Below are 14,130 nucleotides of genomic sequence, written 5' to 3'. Positions count from 1 at the left end.
CTTTGCATGTCAAGTATGCGTTGCCTGCCACAGCTACAAGAATTGAAAAGGTATGCTGACCCTCTTGGTCATCATTCCTTTTCAAGCTCCAGGGTGGCATTTACATATAGCAAGAAATGATATGCCCCATCAAAGGTCAGTATTGCTGGCAACCTGCATGGTATGGAAAAATGCATTCTTGATAAAAAAAAACTTGATACATTTGATAGCTCAAAAGAGAGACTTGAATCCAGCATGGCCTTTAAGAGAAAAGACGCTTGAATGAACACATCGGCATTATCGGTGGCTGTAAAAATTTACATAAAATTAATTGCGAGACAACTGTGGGGCATTCGCAATCAAAAGTGTTCCCAGATTTGGGGGAAATTTGTGGGGGTCCATATGTAATCCAGCCATTTGAGCAGAACAACCAGCCTCTTCAGTGTTCCCGTGCAGGAGGGTATAACTACATTTGGTGACTGAAACTGTTACTGGGATAAAGGAGTCATCTGCTGCTCTCCTTCCAATCCTGTTGGTGGTCCAGTTATTAAAGGTGCACAGAGAATAGCAACATCCAATCCTATAACAGCATCACAGAGGCTAGCGCTAGACAACAAATCAACATATAGGGGCTATTTTGGTCAAACGGTGATAGCAGCTGCTATCTGGGTTCTGTGCTAACAGGAAATGTCTGTTTAAAAATGGGAACTTAGCATACAATTTTTGAGTTGGCTGACGGCCATCGTGATTTAAGCTTGCCCACAGGCACAGAAACCAACAACTGCACATTTAGTACTCGTATTTATTACATGTTCAGGGGCTGTTTAGCTCACAGGGCTAAATCGCTGGCTTTGAAAGCAGACCAAGGCAAGCCAGCAGCACGTGTTCGATTCCCGTAACAGCCTTCCCGAACAGGCGCCGGAATGTGGCGACTAGGGGCTTTTCACAGTAACTTCATTTGAAGCCTACTCGTGACAATAAGCGATTTTCATTTTCATGTATATTTATCCCGTGCTCCTCGGCTTTCAATGAAGTTGTGGAATACTCTGGCTGTGACTGGAAGGATGATTCAAGGAGAAAAAGAGCATGCGCATTGCTTCTTTAATGAGGTAATGGAGGTCCTGGTGGAGGAGCTGGTAGGAAGCCAGACGGATGTCCTTTATCCAACAGGGTACGGTGGCCACAGAAGAAGCTGCCGTGGTCCCTGCGGAAAGAGATCACTGAGGAATTCACAACTTGGCCCAGGAATATGGCTCCACTGTCGCAACAAACGAATGATACGGTAAGGTTCTTCATCATAAACACGCATCTCAATAACTTCACCACCAATCGCACCATAACCTCAACACACTTCATCCAACATCTAATTGTACGCTGACCTTCACACAATCCACACTATTGTATTCTCCACAGCGACGATTTACCTCGCAGCACTTCAACCACATGGGGCAAACTGGCACACACACTAGCAAGCACACACAGAAGCAAACATAAGCAGACACACAAACTCGCAAACACATACAAACACACACACACACAAAGATATTCAGACACACACAAATACACGCACACTAGCAAACATGTATACAAACATTAGCAAACACACACACAAACACTCAGACACACTAGCAAACACAAACACACACACATCACGCACACTCAAACACATGCACTCACAAACACACACACACTAGCAAACACAAACACACACATCCCCCCACACACCCTCAAACACACAAACTCACAAACACAAACACACTACCAAGCACACATGTACATACAAACTCGCAATCGCATACAGACATACTCAAACCCACTCACAAATAAACACATTCACACTCAGAAACAAACACACATACAAACTCACAAACACCCACAGACACACACATGCATGAAAAAGTACCTCATTACAGGCAGCAGTAGGATTTGATTTTGTCTGAATTATTTTTTTTCCTTTGACGAGGTAATGGTGGTTGTGATCAGGAGGAGAGTAGGAGACGCGATGACCTCCTCAACTTTCTTATAGATGAATACCTACTCCTGATCCTAATCACCCAATATCACAAACAGTCCCAAGCTCCATATTTTCTCATCACACACACAGGGCGCGATTGATCGGAAAGATTTCTAAGTGTTGCAGCGAGCAGGAACTGCCACAAAGTTCCCGGCGATCGACAATTCAACGTTAATTAGTCCACTTAACGAAGCCGATTAGGCTTCTCATCGCAAATGACGGCTTGACAGCCAATTCGCGGGGACCGCGCTCGCCAGCCCCTACTAACAAGTTCAAGCAGCATTTAAACTGCACTTGCTCAGCTAATCCCATCCAGCTCGCAACAGTAGCACCCAGGAGACAAGCCCAAGATGCGGACCTGGGCAGGCTCCTAGACGCAGTGGAGGCCAGGAGGATGTCCTGTACCCCAAAGGACAGTGAGCCACAAAGCAGCCAGTGCTACCTGGGTTGAGGTGGCAATGGTTGCAAGCTCCGGGAGTGGGACCAGGGGGACTGGTCTCCAGTGCCGAAAGCAGGTCAACAACCTACATTGGGCAGCACGAGTGAGTAGTCAGAAAACCCCTCTCCCCCCCCCCCCGAGACCTTTCAGGTCCCACGCCAGCATCAAACCCCCCCGAACTCTCCATGCGGCTCCCAACCCTCCATTCACCTCCACTCTCCAATCAACCCCCCCCCCACAAAACGTCCTTCACAAACCCCTCCCAGCAGTGTGAACCACGCGTGTGGCTAATGATGCCCCTTCTGTGTCTCCTCAGCAAAATCTCTCGCACAACAGCCAGGAGGGGGCCAGATTGCGGGTGGAGTGCTGGACTTAAGAATCCTCACCACCTTTGAGGAGCGGGCCCTGGAGTTGACTGGGGTGGCCGAGGACGGGGTTGTCACCAACATGGAGGTCGGCATGAAGCCGCAGAGGTGAGGAACGACCGGTCCCCGCCTGGAAGACCTGTCACACGTGAGTTGTTATTGCCTTACTGACTGACCCATCCCTCCCACTGACCAAATTTCCATTCTCCTCCAGGTCCCACAGCTGACGGCACCGGCCTATCCCGTGTGGCCCCCTCTCCAGCCTCTCAGGAGACCACCTCAAAGGAGAACGCCGGCGATACCACGATAGAGCTGTTATCCCCATCCTCAACCGGCACAGATACAAGCACCTCAGTGGGAAACGTTCGTGGACAGGCTTCTGGGGCACAATCTGGTGAGCACCACACACCAGCTGATGCACATTAGGTGGAGGCAGGAACCCCCAGGCGAGACAGCAGTCGGAGCTCTGCTGTATTCCAGTTGCGTCCCAGCCTGATGCTGAGCTTATGGAGCATGCTATCTGGAGCTGATAGAGACATTAGGGTGCGGTCAGCACAACTACTTTTAGCCGTAATGAGGTCGGAACTTCAAACCGTTGGTCCATCTCTTCAGGCATACCCCCTCTCGCTCCATCCTGGGCACACCGCGTGCAGGTGATGGGTGTGAGCGAGCACTCAGCAGACTCAGCACCCAGCATAGTGGTCAGACTATGGCACAGATTGAGGAGCACTGGCGCTCAGCTGTCTGTGGGTTATCATCACCACCCCCTGCTCTCGGCAGTGACCCGCTGACAGAGCGGACACAGTCCTGGAGTGATGTGACATGGACCCTGGTAGTCGGTATTAGGGGGATGGGAGCAGGGGGTGCATAAGGTATTGATGAAGGACCAGGCCACATACTAAGTGAATCAGGCAAGTATGAGGGCCACCCTGGGCCTCCGGGCTTGTCGGACCCTCGCCGCTAACGCATCCTGCAGCCTCCGGCTGGTCCTCCGGTCCCTCCCTGGGCTCGCGCTCCACCTCCTGCTGGTCCAGCGCCGCCTCATCTTCCTCCTCCTCGGTGGGCATCATCACCAACCTCCATCTCCTCACTCCGCTGCTGTGCTCGGTTGTGAATGATGCAGCAGACCACCATAAAGCGGGCAACCCTCCGGGGTGTGTACTGGAGTGCACCACCGGAGCAGTCGAGTCATTGGAACTACATCTTGATGAGTCTGATGCACCGCTCAATCACAGCCCGGGCGGCCAGATGGGCCTCGTTGTACAGGGTCTCCACTTCAGTCTCCAGCCTCCATATTGGTGTCATTAGCCAGGTCCTCAGTGGGTACCCCTTACCCCCTATGAGCCAGCCGCCCATCCTGGGGTGGCCCTCGAAGAGGCCGGGGATGACCGATTGCGCCAGGATGTAATTGTTAAGTTCTGGTGCTTGGCCGGTAGGAATGATGCACAATAGAACCTCTGGTTCTTGAATAGTTAAAGTGTTTTATTATAAAATAAATGGGCAGTTTAGGTAACTATGAGAAATAAATTACAAACTACTGATTGTTTTTTAAAATAAATTTAGTGTACCCAATTAATTTTTTCCAATTAAGGGGCCATTTCACCTACCCTGCACATCTTTGGGTTGTACGGGCGAAACCCACGCAAACACAGGGAGAATGTGCAAACTCCACACGGACAATGACCCAGAGCCGGGATCGAACCTGGGACCTTGGCACCGTGAGGCTGCAGAGCTAACCCACTGTGCCACCGTGCTGCCCACAAACTACTAATTATGATAAATTATCCTAGAGCTACTGCAAGTACGACTATCCACAAACATGACTATCTCCAGACTCCTCGAGGTACAGAGTCACATGGTAGATTTACACTGCCACCTGCTGGTTGGAAGTCATTACATTACTATTTACATGATTGCTCATGCATATTATCACATCCCCTTTCCTTTGCAAATGTAACTATTTACATACATTATTTTGTTTTGCAATACAATACGATATGCATAATTTTGAATCTTTTTGAACTATCTCTGGATTGCTTACACTCTTTTGGTTCCAGAACAAAAGGTTGCTGAACGTTCAGCAAAGCTTTCCTGTTTCTTCTTAAGACTGGTCCATCATCAGTGATGATTAGATACAAATGAGGACCTGCCTGTTGCAGTATCTTAGCATACTTCAACCATCCGTTCCAATCAGGATCTTCCAGCCTGACTGCATCATCTTTTTGCAATGGTTGGAGCCTTCTTCCGGATTTGTCATATTTCCTGCCTCCTTTTTTGAAATGTAAATTTCCTCTCGAGTCTTCGATTAACTAGTTCCTTCAGAATACAGGGCAAGGTTGTCCTAAGTTGCCGACTCATCAGCAACTGAGCTGGTGACAGCCCATTGATTAATGGTGCTGCTCAATTACTCAGTAGCGCGAGATAAGTGCCTTCTCGGCTATCCATGGTTTTTCTAAGTAGCTGCTTCACAAGCCTTTCCGTTGAGGATACATAGGACTAGAAGTGATATGTTTGAAATCGTAATTATGTGCGAACTCTGTCCATTCATGGCTGCTAAAACATGGCCCATTGTCACTCATGACAATTTGAGGTATTCCATGGTACGTAAAAATATCTTTTATGTGCTTGATAACATACCTAGCAGAAGAATTTGCTAGCTGTACAATTTCTGGAAAATTGGAAAAGTAGTTAATTACTAGCAGGTATTCCTTTCCCACCAGACAAAACAGATCCAGTTCCACCTTCTGCCATAGAGTTGTAATGATCTTGCCCATCTTCATTAGTTATTTCCTCTGTTTACACTGAAACATTTGGCAAGTTTTGCAGTTATTGACCATTACTTGAATATCATGGTTGATGCTTGGCCAATAGACTGTTTCCCTGGCTCTTGGCTTGCACTTATCTATTCCCAAGAGCCCTTCATAAATTATTTTAAGAATCATCGACCTTAACCATTGTGGAATTCAATTCTTGTTGTCGAAGCAAAAAACATCAGCATCACTTAATTCTGCCCTAACATTATAATAGCACAGTCTGAAATCTTACAACACCAGGTTAAAGTCTAACAGGTTTGTTTCGAATCGCTAGCACTAGCAAATGTAGAGAGGGATAATCACAGCTTAAAGAGGTGTGAATTGTCTCAAGCCAGGACAGTTGGTAGGACTTCGCAAGCCCAGGCCAGATGGTGGGGGGGTGAATGTAATGCAACATGAATCTAAGGTCCCGGTTGAGCAGACGAGGAGGAGCGTAACAGACATCTACAGACGCTGAAAGATTCCCTCGTACAAACAGGATATGGCGCTTGACTCATCGATCGACAGTTCCAATGCGCCACAGCAAAAACCACACCAACCTCCTCAGAAGACCAACACGGGACACACCGAGAGCGTACCGTTCGTCGTCCAGTACTTCCCCGGAGCGGAGAAACTATGACATCTTCTTCACAGCCTTAAACACGTCATCGATGAAGATGAACATCTTGCCATGGTCATCCCCACACCCCACCACTTGCCTTCAAACAACCGCGCAACCTGAAACAAACCATTGCTTGCAGCAAGCTACCCAGCCTTCAGAACAGCGACCACAACACCACACAACCCTGCCATGGAAACCTCTGTAAGACGTGCCAGATCATCGACATGGGTACTACCATTACACGTGAGAACACTACCCACCAGGTCCGTGGTAAATACTCGTGCGACTCGGCCAATGTTGTCCACCTCATACGCTGCAGGAAAGGATGTCCCGAAGCGTCGTACATTGGCGAGACCATGCAGAAGCTGTGACAACGGATGAACGGACATCGCGTGACAATCGCCAGGCAGGAATGTTCCCTCCCAGTCGGGGAACATTTCAGCAGTCAAGGGGATTCAGCCTCTGATCTTTGGGTAAGCATTCTCCAAGGTGGCCTTCAGGATGCGCATCAACGCAGAATTGCCGAGCAGAAACTTATAGCCAAGTTCTGCACACATGAGTACGGCTTCATCCGGGACCTTGGATTCATGTCGCATTACATTCACCCCCCCACCATCTGGCCTGGGCTTGTGAAATTCTACCAACTGTCCTGGCTTGAGACAATTCACACCTCTTTAACCTGTGATTATCCCTCTCCATTAGCTCCGTCTGGACCTGTAAGGACTTCATTACTTGCAAAAACTTGCATTCAAGTATTGTCTTGGCATCTTTGACTTCATCTATATATATGTTTTGGGAACCCACCTCTTCATTCACCTGAGGAAGGAGCAGTGCTCCGAAAGCTAGTGATTCAAAACAAACCTGTTGGACTTTAACCTGGTGTTGTAAGACTTCTTACTGTGCTCACCCCAGACAAACGCCGGCATTTTCCCATCATTATAATAGCTGGAACAGGATCCTTTGGACCATTCCTCGTGGAGAAATGTTATCACCTTTTGTAAGACTACATCTTTGGTCGTTTCTTCCTTTATCAGTCTTGATTTGTCATCAGATACTGAATGGGATTCTGTTACAAGATTCACGTGGATTTGCACATCCTTATCCATCTGGTGTATCTCTTCCATGCCTGTGGCTCGAGATAGTGAATCACGAGATGTTTACCTGGCATGTAGGTAAGATCAAAATCATATCTCTGTAGCTTCATCATCATGCTTTGTATCTAAGGGGACATCTCATTCAGATGTTTTTTAACTATTGCGACAAGTGTTCTGTGGTCAGTTTCCACTGTGAATGTTGGGAGACCATATACGGAGTCATGGATTTTGCTAAGTCCTTTAATTAAGCCAAAGCATTATTTTTCAATTTGAGCATACCACAGCTCTGTGTCAGACGTTGACCTGGAAGCTCAGGCAATTAGAAGTCAATTTTCATCATTGTCTCAACCCACCTGTCGACGATTCTGTCGATATTTTTTTTCTCAGGGTCAAAAATGTCAGCATAGTTGCTATTGTCAATGCTTCCTGTAATGCTTGCCATTCCTGTTCATGTCTTATAGACCACAGGAATGGAATGTCTTTCTTGATGGTTTCTCATAGGTATGAAGTTTTTGTTGCGACACTGGAAATAGATTTTCCAACAAAATTTATCGGGCGGAATTCTCTGACCCCCCCCCCCCCCGGCTGGGTCGGAGAATCGGCGCTGTGCCACATGAATTGCGCCATGCCACCCCGAGGCCGGGACGCAATTCTCTGCAGTGCGGAGAATCGGCACCATCGGCGCCGGCGTGGTCGGCGCGGTGCCGGTCGGGGTATGCGCCGACTCTCTGGACCCGGGCCAGCGTGTTGATTCTCCGGCCTGGATGGGCTGAGCGGCCGCCATCAACAAGCCAAGTCGCGCCGGGGCCGTTCTAACATCCTCTGAGCCGGTGGGACCTCGTCCTTGAAGAGTCCGGGGTGGCCTGTGGGGGGGGGGGGGGGGGGGGATGGAGAGAGGGGTTCCGACCCCAGGGGGGGCCTGGTCCGCGATCGGGGCCCACCGATTGGCGGGCTGATCCCTGTACCTCCCGGCCTCCTTTCCTCCGCGCCAGCCCCTGTAGCCCTGCGCCATTCGGCGTTGCGGCCGCTGCGGAGAAGGAGGCCAATGCGCATGCATTAGTTGGCGCCATCGCAACAGGGCATGTTCGGACCCTGTGGTGCCATGTTCAGGCCGGGATCGGCAGCTGGGGCGGCGGAGGCCGCTCCAGCGTCGTCCTAGCCCCCTGTGGGCCGCAGAATGGGGTCCCGGAACGGGCGCCGACGCCGGAGTAAAACACTCCCATTTTTACTCTGGCGTCGTTGGGAGAATGGGTCGTTGGGTTGGGTTTTGGTCGCCCGTTGGGAGAATCTCGCCTATCATTCCTCACATTCTAAGAATTACTTTTTTGTCATTAGGACGTGGCATATTCAAGATTGCCTTTATCTTCTCTTGATCAGGTTGTAAGCCTTTTGCAGAACGTTTATCTCCCAAGAATGTGATATTGCCGACACCAAACTGGTATTTGGTTTTATTCAACTTTTAGCCATTCATTTTGATGCCCTTCAGCACTTTGAGAAGCTTTCTGTTGTGCTCTTCTCGTGCTGATCGCCAGACGATTATGTCATCGGTACAAACTCTGACACCCAGAATTCCCTTGATGATGTGTTCCATGGCCCAATGGAAAATTTCAGATGCAGACATTATACCAAATGGCATCCTGAAAAAACAATATCACCCGAATGGAGGTTAAAAGTGCACAGCTTTGTGCGCTCCTTATCCAACCTAAGCTGCCAAAACCCTGTGATGCATCTAATTTGCTAAAACACGTTGCTCCTGACATCTCACATGTGATTTCTTCCCTCTTTGGAATCGGATAATATTCTCTTTTGATATTGAGGTTCAGATCTTTGGGGTCCATACATATTCTTAGGTTGTTATTTCTATTCTTAAAGCAGACCATAGGGTTTATCCAATCTGCCGGTTCTTCAATGCGTTTGATTACGCCCAAAGCCATCATCCTTTCTAGCTCATCCTTCAGTCTGTCTTTCAATGGAGCTGGTACACGTCTTGGTGCATGTATGACTGGTTGCACATTCTTTTTTAACTGGATTTGATACGTGAATGGTAAAGTGCCAAAGCCTTGAAATATCCCAGGCAATTCCTTCAGTATGGCATCTACTGATGCACTTTGCCTGGTTACAGCACAGCCTGAACTGTAAACTGGCTTAACTAGTTTGAGTGCTTCACATGCTTCCACTCCAGGTAGACATTCATGTTCAGCCTCTACAATGGAAAGTTTTACTGTGTGAAACTTTGCTCTTTACATTTACATCGAGCTCGCATGCTTCTAGCGTAGTAATTTCATTTCTGTTGCAGTCCGTCAATAATACTGTTGTATTAACATTGTGCTTTAATCCTCAGCTCTTTTAAATCTGACAAACTGATAAGATTGGCCTTCGCTCCCGTGTTGAGTTTTAAGTTAATTAATGCTTCATTAATCATCAAAGGAACTATCCAGTTGCCTTTTGGAGTATTTGCATTTGCTTCACTGTTGCTGTAAAGCGTTATTAAAACTTTGTCTTTTTGCATGTTGTGACTATCCTTGTCCTTACGAGGAACCATGTCTACGAAGAACGTGTCTCCAAGGTTTACTTCATCAATCATGTTGATTGATTTTGTTTGCTCCCCTTTTTTATTGATAAAGCATTGCTTAGCAAAATGACTTTTGCCTTTGCATTTGGAGCATATGTTACCAAACGCCGGCAATTTGCCATTGCAAATGTTTATTGCCGCATCACTTGCATGAAATGGAGGTTTTGGTCGGTCGCTTAAAATGGCCATGTGCAGGGACCATGTTTTGAACTCGAGTGAGTCACAACACTAATGGCATTGGCTGCTTCTCCTATCTTCGCGGCAAAATGCTTAAGAGTTAGAGTGCTAATCTGCTGTGCAGCTAGCTCACTGGCATGACAAATGTTAATAGCATCATCAAGCTAAAGCTCATTTTCCCTTCACAGCCTCTCACATACCTTTTCATTACAAATCCCGAACATGATTTTATCATGGATCATCGACACTTGTAGGGTAGCAGAATTACATGACTGAGCCTTCAATCGTAAATCGGTCAGCAAATTATCAAAGATTCACCTGCCTTCTGGGTGTGGATGCGAAATATAAAGCGCTCGAATGTCTAATTTTTCTTTGGTGTACAATGCCGATCGAATTGCTTTGCAACTTCATCAAAGCTCTCCCACCCGCTTCGCTATTGAAAACGAACGTATTAAATATTTCAATCTTTTGTGGACCTGCTACAGTGAGCAACAACGCTGTGCGCCTTGCATCAGACTGTGCCTGCAGACCGATGGTTGCAACGTAGAGTGGGAATTGTTGCTTAAAAATGCACCAACATCTCATCTACATTATGGTACCTTCAGACCTTCCACCCTGGACTTCAAAGCCTTGCAGTGCATTGAGTATGAGTTGCCAGTAGTTCACGAGGTTAGCAGAAGAGTTTTTCTTTTTTCTTCTCAGCAATTATCTTTAGTTGTTCGGATCTTCAAAGAATCTTGTTTTCACTTTAGATCTTCAATTCTGTTATGTTTGTTGGTTTGCCATAAGGAATGATGCACATTAGAACATTTAGTTCTTGACTAGTTTTATTATAAAATAAATGTGTGTTTTAGGTATCTATGAGAAATATATTACAAACTACTAATTATGATAAATTATCCTAAAGCTACTGCAATTATGACTATCCACTAACACGACTATCTCCAGACTCCTGGAGTACAGTCACATGGTAGATTTACACTGACACCTGCTGGTTGGAGGGCATTTACATCACTATTTACATGATTGATTATGCCTATCATCATAGTAACTATTGTGGACATTCCACGGGAAGCGTACACAGACGTGCATGATCTTCTTGGCCGTGTCACATACAAGCTGTATGTTCAGGGAGTGGAACCCCTTTCTGCTGACGTAGGGCCCAAGTGACCCGGTGAGCACAGGGAAACAGGCGTACCATCCACTACCACTGGACTTGGGGAATCCCAGCGATGGCAGAGAATCCTGCTGCCCGGGCATCCTGTTGGGCTTGGTCCATGTCGAAGTGGATGTAGCTTTCTGCCTGGGCAAACAGGGCATCCGTGACCTGTCGGATGCACCTGTGGACTGTGGCCTGTGAGATGCTGCACAGGCCTCCGCCCGAGCCTTGGAAAAATCCTGAGGCACAAAGGTTCAGAACTGTGGCGACCTTGACAGCCATCGGGAGCGGGTGTCCTCCTCCTCCGCGTGATGGGTCATACTCCAGATTCTCAGCTATCATCCACCTCAACCACCACTTCCACTTGGACTGCACTCCAGGGAAGCACCAGAGTTGTGAAAAATACTTACAGAATAGTCACTAAAGATAAGGACCAGGAAAAATAATTTAATATCTCAAACACTGGTTACTTTGATCATTTTTGATACGTGTATATACATGTATATGGTAATTGGGTAGTTGTAGAATTGAGGGCTTTTTAATTGTGATCTTCATTGTCGAGGGGATTGAGCGCAGATGATAGATTGCATGATGGGTCATACGTTGTGGAATGTTCAGTAGATGACAACAATGCCTGAGAGTTTGATAATGGAACTTGTCTCCCTAAACACTCTTCAATTCGATGGTGGCGGCCATCCTTTGCAAGTGCAGGTTGTCGAACTGAAAACCTCTCCTGCTGCCCCCCGGGACCACTTCTCCTGCTTCGCCTCCGTTACCGACCCCAACCCCCTCCCCACCCCCCAGCCCCACTCCCACCCTTCTAGTTTCTCCGTTCGACCTTCTGACAAAATTGCCGATGGTCTCCCATGATCACTAGATTGTGGAGTGGGCAACAATTCACCACAAATCAGAACACATTCTCAGACGCGGGCGTGTCCTGACTACTGAATCCAAATATTTGTTTCAGAAACCCCCCTGATATTCCTGGTGGCTGAGTCAACTCATTGTATTAGTGTTCAGCTGTTTGCTTTTCAATTTTTTAATTAGTCTGTTTTGAACGATGGTATCGATGGTGAGGCCAGCATTTGTTACCAATCCCTAATTGCCGTTGGGAAGGTGGGAGTGAGCTGCCTTCTTGAACTGCCGCTGTCCGTGTGGTGTAGGTACACCTACAGTGTTGTTAGGGAGGGAGTTCCTGGATTTTGACCCAGTGACAGTGAAGGAATGGTGATATATTTCCAAGTCTGGATGGTGTGTGACTTGGAGGGGAATGTCCAGGTGATGGTGTTCCCATGTATCTGCTGCCCTTGTCCATCTAGGACCTCTGGTCGCCATCTGTCTGCAGGTTGCTGACGGGTTTCACAGGGAGTCCCTCATCACCACGCGCCAGTTATGGACATTGTGCTGGAAAGGTTGACAAAGGAAATGTTATCCTCCAAAATGCCAGGCTGTCTTTTTAATTAGCATGGAAGACAGTTTAATTGCTGATCATCTCTTAACCATCTTTCTGGTAGCCCTTTCTAAGGACTGGTTTCAACTCCTTTACCAGCTAAAACTGCACTTATCCAGGCAACTATAGAGTATTCCATTACTCTCCTGACTTGTGCCTTGTCGATGGTTGACAGGCTTTGGGGGGGTCAGGAGATGAGAAACTCCCGACAGGATTCCTAGCCAGAGACCTGCTCTTGGAGCCACAGTATTGATAAGGTTCAGTGTCTGATCAATCGTAACTCTCAGATGTTGATATTAGAAGGTTCAGCAATGGTAATGCCATTGAATGTCAAGGGGTGATGGTTAGATCGTCAAACCCCATAATCATCTTTTCATGCGAGCGGAGGGTTATCCCCTAATTCCCATTAACTCCAGTTTTGTTCGGGCTCATTGATGCCATACTTGGTCAAATGCTGCCTTGATGTCAAGGGCAGTCACTCTCACCACTTGAGTTCAGCTCTTTTGTCAATGTTTGAACCAAGACTATTTTAAGGTCAGGAGCAAAGTGACCCTGGCAGATCCCAAACTGAGCATCAGTGAGCAGGTTATTGCAAGGCAAGTTCCGCACAATGTAACTTTTGATGACCCTTTCCATAATTTTACTGATGATGGAGGGTAGACTGATGGGGCAGTAATTGGCTGGGTTGGATTTGTTCTGTTTCTTGTGTGTAGAATGTACCTGGGCAATTTTCCACATTGTCAGGTAGATGCCAGTGTCGGCAAGTTCTGGAGCACAAGTCTTCAGTACTATTGCCAGAATTTTGTCAGGGCCCATTGCCTTTGCAGGATCGAGTGCCTTCGGCCTTTTCTTGATTTGACATGAAGTGAATCAAATTGAATGAAGACTGCCAGTTGTGATGCTGGGGACCCCTGGAGGAGGTCCGATATATGCTTTCCCTGATTTGCCTTCCTATTACTACCTGCCGACAGTTGCATGGAATTGCCCAGTGGGCATCACTATTTAGTTTTGTCTTCCTTTGCAAATTCTGTCTGAACGCATATCTTCATTGCAGCAGTGACTATCGACTGAATTTTCATCTCACAAAGGAGGCTGAGATCAGGTTATAAAGCACTGAAGTCAGTTCATTTTGGATGGAAAAAAGAATTCCCTATGCCATCCAGACCCCATGTCATTTTCACGTGGCCTTTCTTGCAGGTTGGGAGGACAATGTTTGCAAATTGTACAAGAATCCATTCTGAGTTTGTGGTTGCCATCACAAGGACTACAGAAAATTAGATTTTCCTTCCCAATGCTATTTTTGTGTGCTGATGCAGTTCTTTGGACAATTTATGCGCTTAGAAAGTTTGTGACCACTTGGGGAACTTTGCTGAGGAGTCTAGAACATTCTGACTGGCAGATTTTAAATGTTTTGACACAATCAAATGTCACTATTTGATGCTGCAATGTCATGTTGAAGTGCTTTTA

Source organism: Scyliorhinus canicula, chromosome 10 (assembly GCF_902713615.1).
Source record: "Scyliorhinus canicula chromosome 10, sScyCan1.1, whole genome shotgun sequence".
In the NCBI taxonomy this organism is placed as follows: Eukaryota; Metazoa; Chordata; class Chondrichthyes; order Carcharhiniformes; family Scyliorhinidae; genus Scyliorhinus; species Scyliorhinus canicula.
This window is presented reverse-complemented; position numbering follows the sequence as displayed.